The sequence below is a fragment of the Monodelphis domestica genome, chromosome 1 (assembly GCF_027887165.1).
Source record: "Monodelphis domestica isolate mMonDom1 chromosome 1, mMonDom1.pri, whole genome shotgun sequence".
In the NCBI taxonomy this organism is placed as follows: domain Eukaryota; kingdom Metazoa; phylum Chordata; class Mammalia; order Didelphimorphia; family Didelphidae; genus Monodelphis; species Monodelphis domestica.
The window spans coordinates 344539503-344551860 of record NC_077227.1 but is presented as its reverse complement, the minus strand read 5'-3'; positions in this window follow the sequence as shown (position 1 = coordinate 344551860).

Below are 12358 nucleotides of genomic sequence, written 5' to 3'. Positions count from 1 at the left end.
AGTGTATCAGTCGCTGTGTACAATGTTCTCATGGTTCTACTCCTTTGACTCTGCATCAATTCCTGGAGGTGTGAAGTTTAAAACCTATTGCACCCTACTTAGACCTTACTTTAGGGGAAGATAAAGTTGTAATCTCCTGATTGAACAATGAAGGTACTTAGTTCTCACCTTATAGTGAAGCTAGAACTTTAAGCTATGTTTATTTTTAGATCTAATACAAAAAGATGTTAAGTAACTATAATGGTTAAATTAATAACAAAAAGGTCAAGTAACTCACAAAAGGTGAATTTAACAAAGAACTGTTAAGTACCTCTAAAGATATAATCAAATCAAAGAAGGTGAGAACTAAAAGTGTGGGCAGTCCTGGAGAAAAAGCCTTTAATGTGATTGGTAGATGTGAAAATTGAGAAGAGGAGACACAAGGATGAAAGGTCTATATATTTGAGATTTTTTTGTCCCTCAAGGGCTCTCTCTCTCTCTTTCCCTCATTGGTGGTGGAGACTAAGCTGAGAGCTGCGTGTTGAGCCTTTTGGCATTTTAGCATGGCTACAAGCTATTTCCTGGTTGGGTGGTGAATTTCTGGCTGAATTTTCCTCCTTTGTTTTCCAACTTTTTCCTCTAATCTTCTTCAGAGACCTAGAGGCAGGGAATTTAAAACTCCTCCTGGCATAGGCCAGGTAGGAGAAATCCTATATCCTCTTTCCCTCCTTCTCCTTAAATCCCTTCCCTCTATATTAATTAAATTACCATAAATTTCCAGACTGACATGGCAATTTTATTTGGCAACCATTTAAATATAGATTTAAGTCACAACCCTAAAATTATCTGACAGTCATCATTCCAGGTCACATGGAATTCCTCCAGTTCATTATTCCTTTTACCACAATAGTATTCCATCATCATCAGACACCACAATTTGTTCATCCATTCCTTGATCAAAGAGCATCCCTTCATTTTCCAATCTTTTGCCACTACAAAGAGTGTGGCTATAAATATTTTTGTGCAAGCCTTTTTTCCTTATGATCTCTTTGGGGTATAAACCCAGCAGTGATGTTGCTGGATCAAAGGGCAAGCGGTTTTTAAAGACTTTTGGGTAAATAGTTCCAAAATGCCTTCCAGAATGGTTGGATCAATTCACACCTCAATCCAGCAATGAATTAATGTCCCAATTTTGCCACATCCCCTCCAACATTTATTACATTCCTTTGCTGTCATATTAGCCAATCTGCTAGGTGTTAAGTTGTACCTCAGAGTTGTTTTGATTTGCATTTCATTAACTATAAGAAATTTAGAGCACTTTTTCATGTGCTTTTTTATAGTTTTGATTTTTTATCTGAAAACTGTAAAAATTAAAATTAATCTCAAATACTAAGAATATTATATTTTAAGGGATTTATTAATGATCATCAGAAAAAAAGGAATAAAAGGGAAAGAAAACAAAAATCACATGTCCCTGACTAATCAGCTTGTTTCAAACCACCATGCTTACCACTACCATGTTTGCCAGGAAGCCAAAGAGGCCAGAGCCAGAACGTCCACTGATTTTATCCCCTGTCTATAGGAACTATGTAGTGACAGGAAATCAGTGAGCTCCCAGGAAAGGTTTTTTTAGGGTAACAGATTTTCAATTATACATTCTCCCGTGATGATCGCTGGAAGACTTGTCTCCCCAATTGATCATTTAACATAACCAAATTTTAAATTACAATAATTTGGGGATAAAAGGGAAAAGAACAAACCCTTGATTGTGAGGCACATTGACAAAAAGCCAGGTAGAGGGAAGTCACCTTCAGTATAAGAGTATACATACAAAAACAAATGCTTTCAACCCCATACAGTTCAAATCACCACATCCCAAAGTTCACTCTAGATGGTTTTTTTTTTGACTTTTTAAACATTATTTTGTTTGGTTATTTACAAACATTATTCATTGGAAACAATGATCATTATATTTTCTTCCTCCTGCCCTCCTCCCACCACTTCTCCCATAGTGGGCGCACAATTCCACTGGGTTTCAAATGTGTTCTTGATTCGAACCCATTTCCATGTTGTTGGTATTTACATAAGAGTGTCCATTTAGAGTCTCTCCTCAGTCATTTCCTCTCAGCCCCTGTAGTCAAGAAGTTGCTTTTCATTGGTGTTTTTACTCCAACAGTTTATCCTCTGCTTGGGGATAGTGTTTTTTAGATCCCTGCAGATTGTTCAGGGACATAGCATTGTCCCTAGTGGAGAGTCCATTACCTTCGATTGTACCACAGTATATCAGTCTCTGTGTACAATGTTTTCCTGATTCTGCTCCTTTCGCTCTGCATCACTTCCTGGAGGGTGTTACAGTCTCCGTGGAATTCTTCCACTTTATTATTCTGTTTAGCACAATAGTATTCCATCACCAACATATACCACAATTTGTTCAAACATTTCCCAATTGAAGGGCATACCCTCATTTTCCAATTTTTGGCCACCACAAAGAGCGCAGCTATGAATATTCTTGTACAAGACTTTTTCCTTATTATCTCATTGGGGTACAAACCCAGCAGTGCTATGGCTGTATCAAAGGGCAGACAGTCTTTTATCGCCCTTTGGGCATAGTTCCAAATTGCCCTCCAGAATGATTGGATCAACTCACAACTCCACCAGCAATGCATTAATGTCCCAACATTGCCGCATCCCCTCCAGCATTCATTACTTTCCTTTGCTGTAATGTTAGCCAATCTGTTAGGTGTGAGGTGATATCTCAGAGTTGTTTTGATATGCATCTCTCTGATTATGAGAGATGTAGAGCACTTTTTCATTTGCTTATTAATAGTTTTGATTTCTTTGGCTGAAAACTGCCTGTTCATGTCCCTTGCCCATTTATCAATTGGAGAATGCCTTGATTTTTGTACAATTGATTTAGTTCTTTATAAATTTGAGTAATTAAACCTTTGTCAGAGGTTTTTATGAAGATTGCTTCCCAATTTGTTGCTTCCCTTCTGATTTTAGTTATATTGGTTTTGTTTGTACAAAAGCTTTTTAATTTGATGTAGTCAAAATTATTTATTTAACATTTTATGACTCTTTCTATGTCTTGCTTGGTTTTAAAGTCTTTCCCTTCCCAAAGGTCTGACATGTATACTATTCTGTGTTTACCTAATTTACTTATGGTTTCCTTCTTTATGTTCATGTCAGTCACCCATTTTGAATTTATCTTGGTGTAGGGTGTGAGGTGTTGATCTAAGCCTAATCTCTCCCACACTGTCTTCCAGTTTTCCCAGCAGTTTTTATGGAATAGTGGATTTATGACCCAAAAGCTGGGATGTTTGGGTTTATCATACATTGTCTTGTTAAGGTTATTTGCCCCAAGTCTATTCCACTGATCCTCCTTTCTGTCTCTTAGCCGGTACCAAATTGTTTTGATGACTGCTGCTTTGTAATATAGTTTGAGATCTGGAACTGCAAGGCCCTCTTCCTTTGTATTTTTTTTTTCATTATTTCCCTGGATATACTTGATCCTTTGTTATTCCGAATGAACTTGGTTATGGTTTTTTCTAAATCAGTAAAGAAATTTTTTGGAAGTTCTATGGGTATGGCACTAAATAGATAGATAAGTTTGGGTAGGATGGTCATTTTTACTATATTGGCTCCTCCTACCCATAAGCAGTTAATGTTTTTCCAATTGCTCAAGTCTAGTTTTAGTTGTGTGGAGAGTGTTTTGTAGTCGTGTTCATATAGTTCCTGTGCTTGTCTCCGGAGATAGATTACTAGGTATTTTATTTTGTCTAAGGTGATTTTGAATGGGATTTCTCTTTCTAGTTTTTGTTGCTGAACTATGTTGGAGATGTATAGAAATGCTGATGACTTATGCGGGTTTATTTTGTATCCTGCAACTTTGCTAAAGTTGTTGATTATTTCAATTAGCTTTATTTTTGAATCTCTAGAATTCTTTAAGTAGACCATCATGTCATCTGCAAAGAGTGATACCTTAGTCTCCTCCTTGCCTATTTTGATGCCTTCAATTTCTTTTTCTTCTCAAATTGCTACTGCTAGTGTTTCTAGTACAATGTCAAATAATATAAGTGATAATGGGCATCCTTGTTTCACTCCTGATCTTATTGGGAATGCATCTAGTTTATCCCCATTGCAGATGATATTAGCTGATGGTTTTAGATATATACTGTTTATTATTTTTAGGAACGACCCTCCTATTCCTATGCTTTCTAGTGTTTTCGATAGGAATGGATATCGTATTTTATCAAAGGCTTTTTCTGCGTCTATTGAGATAATCATGTGATTTTTGTTGGTTTGCTTGTTGATATGGTCAATTATGTGGATTGTTTTCCTAATATTGAACCAGCCCTACATCCCTGGTATAAATCCTACTTGATCATGATGAATGACCCTTCTGATCACTTGCTGGAGTCTTTTTGCTAGTATCCTATTTAAGATTTTTGCATCTATATTCATTAGGGAGATTGGTCTATAATATTCTTTCTCCTTTTTTGATATGCCTGGTTTTGGAATCAGTACTATGTTTGTGTCATAAAAGGAGTTTGGTAGAATTCCCTCTTTGCTTATTATGTCAAATAGTTTGTATAGTATTGGGATTAACTGTTCTCTGAATGTTTGATAGAATTCACTTGTGAATCTGTCAGGCCCTGGGCATTTTTTCTTAGGGAGTTCTTTGATGGCCTGTTGGATTTCATTTTCTGATATGGGATTATTTAAGAATTTTATTTCTTCTTCTGTTAGTCTAGGCAGTTTGTATTTTTGTATATATTCATCCATATCACCTAGATTGCTGTATTTATTGCCATATAATTGGGCAAAGTAATTTTTAATAATTGCCTTGATTTCATCTTCATTGGAGGTGCTGTCCCCCTTTTCATCTTTGATGCTGTTAATTTGCTTTTCTTCCTTCCTTTTTTTAATTAGATTGACCAGTACTTTGTCTATTTTGTCTGTTTTTTCAAAGTACCAGCTTCTAGTCTTGTTTATTAAATCAATAGTTCTATCATTTTCTATTTTATTAATTTCTCCCTTAATTTTTAGGATTTCTAGTTTGGTTTTCTGCTGGGGGGTTTTAATTTGATCGCTTTCGAGTTTTTTTATTTGCATTTTGAATTTATTGATTTCTGCTCTCCCTAGTTTGTTAATATATGCACTCAGGGATATGAATTTACCTCTGATTACTGCTTTGGCTACATTCCAAAAGGTTTGAAAGGATTTCTTGCTGTTGTCATTTTCCTTGATTAAATTATTAATTGTTTCTTTGATTTCTTCTCTAACTAAATGATTTTGGAGTATCATATTGTTTAATTTCCAATTAATTTTTTATTTGGTTTTCCATGTACCATTACTGATCATTATTTTTATTGCCTTGTGATCCGAAAAGGCTGCATTTATTATTTCTGCTTTTCTGCATTTGTATGCCATGTTTCTGTTTCCTAGTATATGGTCAATCTTTGTGAATGTGCCATGTGGTGCTGAGAAGAAGGCGTATTCCTTTTTGTCCCTATTTATTTTTCTCCATATGTCTATTAACTCTAATTTTTCTAAGATTTCATTCACTTCTTCTACCTCTTTCTTATTTATTTTTTTATTTGATTTATCTAAATTTGATAATGGTTGGTTCAATTCTCCCACTAATATGGTTTTACTGTCTATTTCTTCCTTCAATTCTCCTAGTTTCTCCATTGGAAATTTGGGTGCTATATTATTTGGTGCATACATGTTGATTAGTGATATTTCCTCATTGTCTAGAGTCCCTTTAACAAAATATAATTACCTTCCCTATCCCTTTTAATCAGATCTATTTTTGCTTTGACTTTATCAGATATCATGATTGCAATTCCTGCCTTCTTTCTATCAGTTGAGGCCCAGAAGGTTTTACTCCATCCTTTAATTCTGACCTTGTGGGTATCTACCCACCTCATGTGTGTTTCTTGAAGACCACATATGGTAGGTTTTTGGATTCTAACCCAGCCTGAGATTCTCTATGTTTTATGGGTGAGTTCATCCCATTCACCTTCACAGTTATGATTGTGACTTGTGAATTTTCTGGTATTTTGATATCCTTCCCTAATTCTAACCTTTCTTCTTTAGCTCTATCTTTTTAATCCAGTTATTTACTTTAAATCAGTCCCCCTTTTCCTCTCCCTTGATATGTTTCCCTTTATAACCCCTCCCTTTTTGTTCCCTCCCCTCCCCCCTTTCCTTCCCTCCCCTTTTGTTTTCCCTCCCTCCCTTCCCCCCTTGGTTTTCCCTTCTCCCTACCCCTCTTGGGTAAGATAGAATTCAAGATCCCAATGGATCTGGATGTTTTTCCCTCTCAGAGTTGATTTCCCTGAGAGTAAGGTTTAAGTAAAAACTCTCTTCCTCTCCTTCTTATAGGAGTTTTCTTCGCCTCCCCCTTCCCATGCGAATCTTTGTGTGAGAAAGATTATTCTATTTGATTTTTATTTTCCCGCTATTTATACAATATATTTTCCATAAGTTAATATATATAGATTGATATAAATGTAGTCCTTATCAAAGAGTGTTTGAATAAATGAAAAGATTACAATTTTCTCCTTTTCCCTTTCCATGATATTTACCTTTTCAGGTATTTCATGCTCTTTGTTTTTCTATCTCAAACTTTCCACAGAGCTCTGGTCTTTTCTTTGCAAAAAATTGAAAATCTTCTATTTTGTTGAATGCCCATACTTTCCCTTGGAAGTACATAGTCAGTTTTGCTGGATAGCTGATTCTTGGTTGAAGACCCAGTTCTCTTGTCTGTCTGAAAATCATGTTCCATGCCTTACGATCATTCAGAGTGGAACTTGCAAGGTCTTGTGTGACCCTGATTGGCATTCCTTTATATCTAAATTGTATTTTTCTGGCTTCTTGTAGTATTTTTTTCTTTTGTTTGAAAGCTTTGGAATTTGGCAATTACATTCCTGGAAGTTGTCTTTTGGGGATTTAGTGTAGAGGGTGTTCTGTGAGCTCTTTCAGTGCCTGTATTGCCCCCTTGTTCTAGAATCTCTGGGCAATTTTCTTTGATTATATCTTGTATTACGATGTTGAGTTTGCTGTTTATTTCTGGATTTTCTGGTAGTCCAATTATTCTTAAATTATTTCTTCTTCCTCTATTTTCCAAGTCTGTCAACATGTTAGTGAGATATTTTATGTTCTCTTCTAATTTCTTGATCTTTTGGCTTTGCTGTATAGATTCTTGCTCTTTTACCTGCTCCTTGTCTTCCAGTTGCCTAAATCTGATCTTTAAAGCCTGGTTTTCCTTTTCAATTTGATCAAACCAGTTTTGTAGTTGCCTGAAATTCTTTTGCATTAATTCTCACTTTTCCTGCCAGAAGGCTTCCATCTTTTTGATCATTTTTGATTCAAATTCTTCAAAAGTTTGTGAAGAGTTTTCATTTCCTTTGGAAGGTTTTATCGCATTTGCTTGTGTTTCCTCTTCTATCTCTTCTCTATTTTATATTTTTGCTCTATAAAATATGTCCAAAGTTGCCCCCTTCTGTTTTTTATTGTTGTTTTGAGGCCTTTTTTTTTTGCTTCTGTGCTGTTTGCCATCTCTATCTGAGTGAGGGGGGCTGGCTCTTCTGTTATCTGTCTGGTGTTCAGTGGCTTTAGCCCCAGGCAAATTGTCTGTCTTCCCCAGGAAGCCCAGAATTGCTGGTGTTTCGGTGTTACTACCCTCCTCAGTTCCCTCCCGATGCTTCTGTGTTGCCTTACTTCTATGCTCTGTGCCTGGCTTGACACTCATATGTATTTCAATGCCTTTGCTGGCCAGAGGAGCCTGTACTCTGAGGGGGAGGGGCCATGTCTTCCCAGAGCTCCAAGGGCTGGTGATAGAATTAACCTCAGACTGAGCATGCCCTGATGCAGGGACCTTCGGTGAGACTCAGATGGAAGGATCTGGTCAGGGGGCTACAGGCTCCAGTTGTCTCTCTCTGTTTCCCTGCTGTCTGGGTGCCGCCGCGACTGGCTCAGGTTATTTTCAGGGTGCAGCCTTCAGAATAGCCGGCTCCCGAGGCCCTTTTGCCTGCCCTGAGGTTCCTGCTGCTGCCTCGGATTCAGCACTCTGGGTTGGGGGGGATGGATCCTGGGACCTTCCTTTTGCCTACCCCTTAGATTCGAGTGATCTCGGGTTCTGACTTTTAGGGGGCTGTACCTTTTGATCCAGATCCAGGAGGAGTGTTCCCGGGGTCTATTCTGTTGTTTGTTTTGAAATTCGGTGCCCTAGGAGCATTCAGTTTGAGATTGGTAAGGAAGGGTTTCTGGAGCTCTGAACTTTAGCTTTCTCTAAGCTGCCATCTTGACCAGAAGTCCACTCTGGATCTTCTGGTGCAGTGTGTGGAATTTGCAGGCATCTTCATGGTGCCTTCTCCAAACAGTTCACTTTCTGGATTCAAAGAGGTAACAAGTTTCTTATCCTAAAATTACTCTCAAAAAGAATTTAAAATTTGCATTTTAGAATAATTATACAAAACTGCCCATTCATGTCTCTTTTCCATTTGCCAATTGGGGAATGGCTTGATTTTTTGTACAATTGATTTAACTCATAATAAATTTAAGCAATTACTCCATTGTTAGAGCTTTTTCTTTTTTTTTCTTTTTTTTTAATATATTTTATTTGATCATTTCCAAGCATTATTCGTTAAAGACATAGATAATTTTCTTTTCCTCCCCCCCCACCCCCCATAGCCAACGCGTAAGTCCACTGGGCATTAGATGTTTTCTTGATTTGAACCCATTGCTTTGTTGATAGTATTTGCATTAGAGTGTTCATTTAGAGTCTATCCTCTGTCATGTCCCCTCAACCTCTGTATTCAGGCAGTTGCTTTTTCTCGGTGTTTCCACTCCCATAGTTTATCCTTTGCTTATGAATGGTGTTTTTTTTCTCCTGGATCCCTGCAAGTTGTTCAGGGACATTACACCGCCACTAATGGAGAAGTCCATTACGTTCGATGATACCACAGTGTATTAGTCTCTGTGTACAATGTTTTCCTGGTTCTGCTCCTCTCGCTCTGCATCACTTCCTGGAGGTTGTTCCAGTCTCCATAGAACTTTTCCACTTTATTATTCCTTTTAGCACAATAGTATTCCATCACCAACATATACCACAGTTTGTTCAGCCATTCCCCAATTGATGGGCATCCCCTCGTTTTCCAGTTTTGGGCCACCACAAAGAGCGCAGCTATGAATATTTTTGTACAAGTCTTTGTGTCCAATATCTCTTTGGGGTACAGACCCAGCAGTGCTATGGCTGGGTCAAAGGGTAGATATTCTTTTGTCGCCCTTTGGGCATAGTTCCAAATTGCCCTCCAGAATGGTTGGATCAGTTCACAGCTCCACCAGCAATGAATTAATGTCCCTATTTTGCCACATCCCCTCCAGCATTCATTACTTTCCTTTGCTGTTATGTTAGCCAATCTGCTAGGTGTGAGGTGATACCTCAGAGTTGTTTTGATTTGCATCTCTCTGATTATAAGAGATGTAGAACACTTCTTCATGTGCTTGTTAATAGTTTTGATTTCTTTATCTGAGAACTGCCTATCCATTTCCCTTGCCCATTTATCAATTGGAGAATGGCTTGATTTTTTGTACAATTGCTTTAGCTCATTATAAATATGAGTAATTAAACCTTTGTCAGAGGTTTCTATGAAGATTTTTTCCCAATTTGTTGTTTCCCTTCTGATTTTAGTTATATTGGTTTTGTTTGTACAAAAGCTTTTTAGTTTGATGTAGTCGAAATTATTTATTTTACATTTTGTGATTCTTTCTATATCTTGCTTGGTTTTAAAGCCTTTCCCCTCCCAAAGGTCTGACATGTATACTATTCTGTGTTTACCCAATTTACTTATGGTTTCCTTCTTTATGTTTAAGTCACTCACCCATTTTGAATTTATCTTGGTGTAGGGTGTGAGGTGTTGATCTATTCCTAGTCTCTCCCACACTGTCTTCCAATTTTCCCAGCAGTTTTTATCGAATAGTGGATTTTTGTCCCAAAAGCTGGGATCTTTGGGTTTATCGTATACTGTCTTGCTGAGGTCGCTTTCCCCCAGTCTATTCCACTGATCTTCCTTTCTGTTTCTTAGCCAGTACCAAATTGTTTTGATGACTGCTGCTTTGTAATATAGTTTTAGGTCAGGGACTGCAAGGCCCCCATCATGTGTGTTTTTTTTCATTATTTCCCTGGATATCCTTGATCTTTTGTTCTTCCAAATGAACTTTGTTATGGTTTTTTCTAAATCAGTGAAGAAGTATTTTGGTAGTTCAATGGGTATGGCACTAAATAGATAAATAAGTTTGGGTAGGATGGTCATTTTTATTATATTGGCTCGTCCTATCCATGAGCAGTTAATGTTTTTCCATTTGTTCAAGTCTAGTTTTAGTTGTGTGGCGAGTGTTTTGTAGTTGTGTTCATATAGTTCCTGTGTTTGTCTTGGGAGGTAGATTCCTAGGTATTTTATTTTGTCTAAGGTGATTTTGAATGGGATTTCTCTTTCTAGTTCTTGCTGCTGAGCTGTGTTGGAGATATATAGAAAAGCTGATGATTTATGTGGGTTTATTTTGTATCCTGCAACTTTGCTAAAGTTGTTGATTATTTCAATTAGCTTTTTGGTTGAATCTCTAGGATTCTTTAAGTAGACCATCATGTCATCCGCAAAGAGTGATAACTTGGTCTCCTCCTTGCCTATTTTGATGCCTTCAATTCCTTTATCTTCTCTAATTGCTACTGCTAGTGTTTCTAGTACAATGTCAAATAGTAGAGGTGATAATGGGCATCCTTGTTTCACTCCTGATCTTATTGGGAATGCATCTAATTTATCCCCATTGCAGATGATATTAGCTGTTGGTTTTAGATATATACTGTTTATTATTTTTAGGAATGACCCTTCTATTCCTATGCTTTCTAGTGTTTTAAATAGGAATGGGTGTTGTATTTTATCAAAGGCTTTTTCTGCATCTATTGAGATAATCATGTGGTTCTTGCTAGTTTGCTTGTTGATGTGGTCAATTATGTGGATGGTTTTCCTAATGTTGAACCAGCCCTGCATCCCTGGTATGAATCCTACTTGATCATGGTGAATGATCCTTCTGATCACTTGCTGGAGTCTTTTTGCTAGTATCCTATTTAAGATTTTTGCATCTATATTCATTAGGGAGATTGGCCTATAGTTTTCTTTCTCTGTTTTTGACCTGCCTGGTTTTGGAATCAGTACCATGTTTGTGTCGTAAAAGGAGTTTGGTAGAACTCCCTCTTTGCTTATTATGTCAAATAGTTTGTGTAGTATTGGGATTAACTGTTCTCTGAATGTTTGATAGAATTCACAGGTGAATCCATCAGGCCCTGGGGATTTTTTCTTAGGAAGTTCTTTGATGGCTTGTTGGATTTCAATTTCTGATATGGGATTATTTAAGAATTCTATTTCCTCTTCTGTTAGTCTAGGCAGTTTGTATTTTTGTATATATTCATCCATTTCTCCTAAATTGGTGTATTTATTGCCATATAATTGGGCAAAGTAATTTCTAATGATTGCCTTAATTTCCTCTTCATCAGAGGTGCTGTCCCCCTTTTCATCTTTAATGCTGTGAATTTGCTTTTCTTCCTTCCTTTTTTTAATTAGATTGACCAGTACCTTGTCTATTTTGTTTGTTTTTTCAAAGTACCAGCTTCTTGTCTCATTTATTAAATCAATAGTTCTATCACTTTCGATTTTATTAATTTCTCCCTTAATTTTTAGGATTTCTAATTTGGTTTTCTGCTGGGGGTTTTTAATTTGATCGCTTTCGAGTTTTTTCAATTGCATTTCCAATTGATTGATCTCTGCTCTCCCTTGTTTGTTAATATAAGCATTCAGGGATATGAATTTACCTCTGATTACTGCTTTGGCTGCATCCCAAAAGGTTTGAAAGGATGTTTCGCCATTGTCATTTTCCTCGATGAAATTATTAATTGTTTCTATGATTTCTTCTTTAACTAAACGGTTTTGGAGTATCATATTGTTTAATTTCCAATTGGTTTTAGATTTGGTTTTCCATGTACCATTACTAATCATTATTTTTATTGCCTTGTGATCTGAGAAGGCTGCATTCATTATTTCTGCTTTTCTGCATTTGTGTGCTATGTTTCTGTGACCTAATGTATGGTCAATTTTTGTGAATGTGCCATGTGGTGCTGAGAAGAAGGTGTATTCCTCTTTATCCCTATTTATTTTTCTCCATATGTCTATTAATTCTAATTTTTCTAAGATTTCATTCACTTCTTTTACCTCTTTCTTATTTATTTTTTGATTTGATTTATCTAAATTTGATAATGGTTGGTTTAAGTCTCCCACTAGTATGGTTTTATTGTCTATTTCTTCCTTCAATTCTCCTA